The sequence below is a fragment of the Anopheles ziemanni genome, assembly GCF_943734765.1.
Source record: "Anopheles ziemanni chromosome X unlocalized genomic scaffold, idAnoZiCoDA_A2_x.2 X_unloc_70, whole genome shotgun sequence".
Classification (NCBI taxonomy): domain Eukaryota; kingdom Metazoa; phylum Arthropoda; class Insecta; order Diptera; family Culicidae; genus Anopheles; species Anopheles ziemanni.
Genome location: NW_026689840.1, coordinates 50,076 through 57,500, shown reverse-complemented (window position 1 = coordinate 57,500; position 7,425 = coordinate 50,076).

Below are 7,425 nucleotides of genomic sequence, written 5' to 3'. Positions count from 1 at the left end.
TGTTTCAATAGGGTACCGATGGTATGTTTTGAACCGATTTGATTTAGCCATTCTGAAGTCATCACTTGGTTGAAGCGCTGAACTAGGGAGGGGCATCGTTTACATATATATTGGTTTTCGCATGCTCTACTAGGTTAATGTCATGAGGTTGGCTATCGAGCATGCCCAAGTGATGACTTGATTGTGTGCTTGCTTGAATTCTTCACATTTCATACCATCGGTTAGTTGTCGAATCATTCCTCGATCATAACCTTCGTTCTTGGTTCATGTATGCTCTCTTCCACATAGGGCAAGCTAGAATTAACTATCTTACCCAGGACCGCCGAAGCAGCGTGGACCAGGGGAGAACTATACTTTGTCTTGTATGCCCTCTTCCACATAGGGCAAGCTAGAATTAACTATCTTACCCAGGACCGCCGAAGCAGCGTGGACCAGAGGAGGACTATACTTTGTTCATAACACCACAGTATTGAGTAATGTGCCCTCTTCCACATAGGGCAAGCTAGAATGAACTATCTTACCCAGGACCGCCGCAGCGGCGTGGACCAGTGGAGGACTACACAATTAAGAGGTTTGATATCGACTTGTGTGTTTCAATAGGGTACCGATGGTATGTTTTGAACCGATTTGATTTAGCCATTCTGAAGTCATCACTTGGTTGAAGCGCTGAACTAGGGAGGCATCGTTTACATATATATTGGTTTTCGCATGCTCTACTAGGTTAATGTCATGAGGTTGGCTATCGAGCATGCCCAAGTGATGACTTGATTGTGTGCTTGCTTGAATTCTTCACATTTCATACCATCGGTTAGTTGTCGAATCATTCCTCGATCATAACCTTCGTTCTTGGTTCATGTATGCTCTCTTCCACATAGGGCAAGCTAGAATTAACTATCTTACCCAGGACCGCCGAAGCAGCGTGGACCAGGGGAGAACTATACTTTGTCTTGTATGCCCTCTTCCACATAGGGCAAGCTAGAATTAACTATCTTACCCAGGACTGCAAAGCAGCGTGGACCAGTGGAGGACTATACTTTGTTCATTACACCACAGTATTAAGTATGGTGTCCTCTTCCACCATAGGGCAAGCTAGAACTAACTATCTTACCCAGGACCGCCGAAGCAGTGTGGACCAGGGGAGGACTATACTTTATACTTCACACACTAGCCATACTGAAGTCATCACTTGGTTGAAGCGCTGAACTACGGCGGGGTAATCGTTTACAGGTTATAATCATATAGCTGCATGCTCATTAGTAGATAATGGAATATTGTATGGCAATATGAGCATGCCCAAGTGATGACTTTGTTTCAAGCTCAACAGGTAGGGTATTGAGTCCTCTTCCACATAGGGCAAGCTAGAATGAACTATCTTACCCAGGACCGCCGGAGCAGCGTGGACCAGTGGAGGACTATACCTTGTCCATTACACCACAGTATTAAGTATTGTGTCCTCTTCCACATAGGGCAAGCTAGAATTAACTATCTTACCCAGGACCGCCGAAGCAGCGTGGACCAGATGAGGACTATACTTTATACTTCACACCACAGTTTTGAGTACGCCTTGCATAAAGTATCTAGTTTGAACCACGAGGGCTCACAATGTAGAACCGCGAGGGCTCTAGTACCGATTCTCTCGGTACGGCTTGGTCCGTGTTCCTTTATGCTTGTACTCTAAGTATTAAGTATTGTGTCCTCTTCCACATAGGGCAAGCTAGAACTAACTTTCTTACCCAGGACCGCCGAAGCAGTGTGGACCAGGGGAGGACTATACTTTATACTTCACACACTAGCCATACTGAAGTCATCACTTGGTGGGGGTGAACTACGGCGGTATCTATCGTTTTGGTTCGGTCTATATAGGGTCGCTTGCATGCTCATTCGAATATAATGTAATTGTGTATGGCAATATGAGCATGCCCAAGTGATGACTTTGTTTCAAGCTCAACAGGTAGGGTATTGAGTCCTCTTCCACATAGGGCAAGCTAGAATGAACTATCTTACCCAGGACCGCCGGAGCAGCGTGGACCAGTGGAGGACTCTATACTTTATACTTCACACCACAGTATTGAGTACGACTTGCATAAAGCCCCTAATGAGAACCACGAGGGCTCTCTCAATGTAGAACCACGAGGGCTCTAGTACCGATTCTCTCGGTACGGCTTGGTCCGTGTTCCTTTATGCTTGTACTCTTAGAAAGTCTCAACCCGGAGGTCTTGACTTTGATTGTCATAGTTGGACTACGACGGGGCATCCGACCATTGCTGATCGAACACCCCTGATTCACCATCTTTCGGGTAGGCGGTACGCGTACCTCCGGACGCGGAAGTCTCAACCCGGAGGTCTTGACTTTGATTGTCATAGTTGGACTACGACGGGGTATCCGACTCATCGAATACCCCAGAAGCACACCATCTTTCGGGTAGGCGGTACGCGTACCTCCGGACGCGGAAAGTCTCAACCCGGAGGTCTTGACTTTGGTTGTCATAGTTGGACTATGACGGGGCATCCGACCATTGCTGATCGAACACCCCTGTTACACCATCTTTCGGATAGGCGGTGCGCGACACCACCGACGCGGAAAGTCTCAACCCGGAGGTCTTGACTTTGTATTGTTGGATAGTCCTCTTCCACTATAGGGCAAGCTGGAAATATTCCATTTTACCCAGGACTGCCGAGGCAGCGTGGACCAGGGGAGAACTTCACGGAATCTTCAGGCATCCATGATTGCCATAGTGCGTAAGCCGCCGCTGTGCGCGTCAACTCGTTCCCCGTGAGGAGGAGTCTAGCCGCCGCTAAAAGACGAAGCATTAAGTGTCCTCATTCCACTATAGGGCAAGCTAGAATTAACTATCTTACCCAGGACCGCCGAAGCAGCGTGGACCAGGCGAGGACTATACTTTATACTTCACACCACAGTATTGAGTACGACTTGCATAAAGCCCCTAATGAGAACCACGAGGGCTCTCTCAATGTAGAACCACGAGGGCTCTAGTACCGATTCTCTCGGTACGGCTTGGTCCGTGTTCCTTTATGCTTGTACTCGCGGAAAGTCTCAACCCGGAGGTCTTGACTTTGATTGTCATAGTTGGACTACGACGGGGCATCCGACCATTGCTGACCGAACACCCCTGATTCATCATCTTTCGGATAGGAGGTGCGCCCACCTCCGACGCGGAAGTCTCAACCCGGAGGTTCGGACTTAGAGTTTTTCCCATTTAAAAGTTTTTCTCTTAGCCATACTGAAGTCATCACTTGGTGAACGATTGAACTAGGGCGGGTTAATCGTTTATAGGTATCATGTGGTTTGCATGCTCTCTTAGGTTAAGGTCATGTGGTTGGCTATCGAGCATGCCCAAGTGATGACTTTGTTTCACGCTTGCTTGATTTCTTCATGATTCCCTGTTATATAGTGTAATCATTCGAGAACAGGGAATCTTTGGTTTTGCTCAACAGGTATTGGATGTCAACTTGGTATCTAGATCGCATTAAGTCTCAACCCTTAGGTTCGGACTTGTATAGTGACATCTTGTTACGGTCTTGAGTCTCAACCCGCAGGTTCGGACTACTTAGTGTTTGATCGAATATAATATGGCAACTTGTGCCTAAGTCTCAACCCGCAGGTTCGGACTTCTGTTTATTTGGCCAATGTATGTATAAGGCAACTTGTGCCTAAGTCTCAACCCGCAGGTTCGGACTTGTGTATTTGTTCGAAGTCATGTATAAGGCAACGTGTGCCTAAGTCTCAACCCGCAGGTTCGGACTTGTTAGTGTTTCGTCAACTTTCATATGGCAACTTGTGCCTAAGTCTCAACCCGCAGGTTCGGACTTGTGTATTTGTTCGAAGTCATGTATAAGGCAACTTGTGCCTAAGTCTCAACCCGCAGGTTCGGACTTGTGTATTTGTTCGAAGTTATATATAAGGCAACTTGTGCCTAAGTCTCAACCCGCAGGTTCGGACTTCATAGTGTTTCGTCAATGTTCATATGGCAACTTGTGCCGAAGTCTCAACCCGCAGGTTCGGACTTCTAACGTGTTTCGTCAACTATCATATGGCAACTTGTGCCTAAGTCTCAACCCGCAGGTTCGGACTTGTGTATTTGTTCGAAGTTTTATATAAGGCAACTTGTGCCTAAGTCTCAACCCGCAGGTTCGGACTTCTATAGTGTTTCGTCAATTATCATATGGCAACTTGTGCCGAAGTCTCAACCCGCAGGTTCGGACTTCTATAGTGTTTCGTCAATTATCATATGGCAACTTGTGCCGAAGTCTCAACCCGCAGGTTCGGACTTCTATAGTGTTTCGTCAATTATCATATGGCAACTTGTGCCGAAGTCTCAACCCGCAGGTTCGGACTTCTGGAAGGATCACTTGGCCACTAATGATCCTTCCGCAGGTTCACCTACGGAAACCTTGTTACGACTTTTACTTCCTCTAAATCATCAAGTTCGGTCAACTTCGATAAAGCAGACGCGGTTCACGAGGATCCAGCGAACGATCATCTCCAAAGACCTCACTAAATAATCCATCGGTAGTAGCGACGGGCGGTGTGTACAAAGGGCAGGGACGTATTCAACGCTGGCTGATGACCAGCACTTACTAGAAGTTCCGAGTTCATATGGACCATTGCAATCCATAATCCCTACTAAGTGAGTATTTGAGTGATTTCCCGTTCCTCTCGGAATAGGAGACACGCTGCTACCCACATTGTAGCACGCGTGTAGCCCAGAACATCTAAGGGCATCACGGACCTGTTATCGCTCGATCTCATTTTGCTAAACACAAATTGTCCTGCTAAGCAGCGTACCGTAAGTGCACTTGCGCACACGAACAGCGAAGGTGTCAGGTCATACTCCACCGAAAGGTCCTAACCCGTTCCAATCGGCATCGACGCATTAACGCTGACTGCGTTCTAGTTAGCATATGTGAGTCACGTTCGTTATCGGAATTAACCAGACAAATCAATCCACGAACTAAGAACGGCCATGCACCACTACCCTTAAATTTGAGAAAGAGCTATTAATCTGTCTCACCTCCATAAGTTCGGACCTGGTAAGTTTTCCCGTGTTGAGTCAAATTGAACCGCAAGCTCCATTTCATTGTGGTGCCCTTCCGTCAATTCCTTTAAGTTTCAACTTTGCAACCATACTTCCCCCGGAACCTGACTTTGGTTTCCCGGAAGCTACTGAGAGCACCTGGTTGTAGCGTCTCCCAATTGCTAGTTGGCATCGTTTACGGTTAGAACTAGGGCGGTATCTAATCGCCTTCGATCCTCTAACTTTCGTTCTTGATTAAAGAAAGCATCCTTGACAAATGCCTTCGCTTTAGTTAGTCTTACGACGGTCTACGAATTTCACCTCTCGCGCCGTAATACTAGTGTCCCCAACTACTTCTGTTAATCATTACCTCCGGTCTGAGTACAAACCAATGAAAGATTAGACCAAGGTCGTATTCCATTATTCCATGCAAGATTATTCTAGGGCGTTTGGGCACCCTGCTTTAAGCACTCTAATTTGTTCAAGGTAAACGTGAGCGGTCGAGCTCTATGTTACACTTGCACCCGTTGAAGGGCACACCATGACACAGACTTGGTGCCCTACCACACCATTGAGTCGCAACCAGATTCCGACTTGGCCCACCGACCACGGGTTGACCGGGTCGGCGGAGCCGGACTGTGTTGGACAAGTATCAACTTCGAACGTTTTAACCGCAACAATTTTAATATACGCTAGTGGAGCTGGAATTACCGCGGCTGCTGGCACCAGACTTGCCCTCCACTTGATCCTCGTAGAAGGATTTATGCTCTACTCATTCCAATTATGAAACATCATTAAAGAGTTTCATATTGTTATTTCTCGTCACTACCTCCCCGTCCCGGGATTGGGTAATTTACGCGCCTGCTGCCTTCCTTGGATGTGGTAGCCATTTCTCAGGCTCCCTCTCCGGAATCGAACCCTGATTCCCCGTTACCCGTTGCAACCATGGTAGTCCTCTATACTACCATCCATAGTTGATAGGGCAGATATTTGCGAGATCTGTCGTCGGTGCGAGACCATACGATCAGCATCATTATCCAGACTTCAACTCAATGACACGGAGAACCCGCGATTGGTTTGACTAATAAGTGCACCAGTTCCCGCGAGGGTCCTGGCATGTTGCATGTATTAGCTCTAGATTTTCCACAGTTATCCAAGTAACTAGGTTGATGATCTCGTAAATTATAGCTGTTATACTGAGCCTTATGCGGTTTCACATTAAATCTGTTTGTACTTAGACATGCATGGCTTAACCTTTGAGACGAGCGTATATTACTGGTAGGATCAACCAGAATTCCGACTTTGCGTTCGAATGTTCATTGTCCCATTGCACCCGGAGGAGCAAACACCACGTTCTATATGTTGTCAAGTCCGGTAGCACACGGGAGGCGAGCCCCCGTGCGAACCTCATTGCCCTCGTATCACACACACACCCGATGCACCGGACAGGCACTTGAGCGGCATTCGACTCCGCTAAGCGCTCGTGCGCCCGATTGTGCATGCGCTGACGGGGCCTTCATACCCCTACCACAGCGACCTTATGCCAAACTTCCATGAATACTTAGGTGAGCTGACAAGGGCCTTCATTTCCCTACCATCAACTAAAGGACACGCTAGGCGCGTCCGATCATTGCAACTGCGGGGCTTTCATACCCCAATCACCACAGTACGCAATTCACCAGAGTTTAATCACAACCCCCCCGGACATGGCACACTATTAACTTGCAACAAAACTTAGTGTGTGCCGGGCACATCGGTTCCACAAAATCATTCCCGATGTACCCCAATTGGGGTTGTGAACGCATCCATGGTCCTCTGACACACCCAACCAAGCGTGGATACTACATACCTCAAACACCCAGTACACTAACAGACAAATCAACATATGGTTGCTTTCCCCCAGACATTTGCCAATCACTTGGCACCCGGACGGGAACTCGCTCCTGATTGCGCCATTGCCACCCATTTGCCAACAGCGAGTTCTGTATGTAGATTTCATTTGGAAAGACAACCGTGTACTGGATATTCTATCCGACGATTACAGATGACGAGTACGAGACTCGACTACACTCACGGATAATACATTTTGGGTCGAGATTGCTTTCGGGGTTTTCGATTGGTCTTGCGCTTGTAAACGTATAACTTTGACTTGTGGTAACCTCGGTATGTTAGTCGATCACGTGGATGTGAATTGGTAGGGGTGAGCAATCTGTTCACTTGCACTCTGGATAGGAATATGGTGAGCGCTATAGGTTAAAGATCATGGTATGGTTCCATCGTGATGACTTTCGTTAGATAGTAGGATGTTTGGATAGTTATAACGTTTTTGGCCATTTGTTCATAGTGTTCGGTTCATTGAGGAATTCGATTGGTCTTTGCTTCACACACG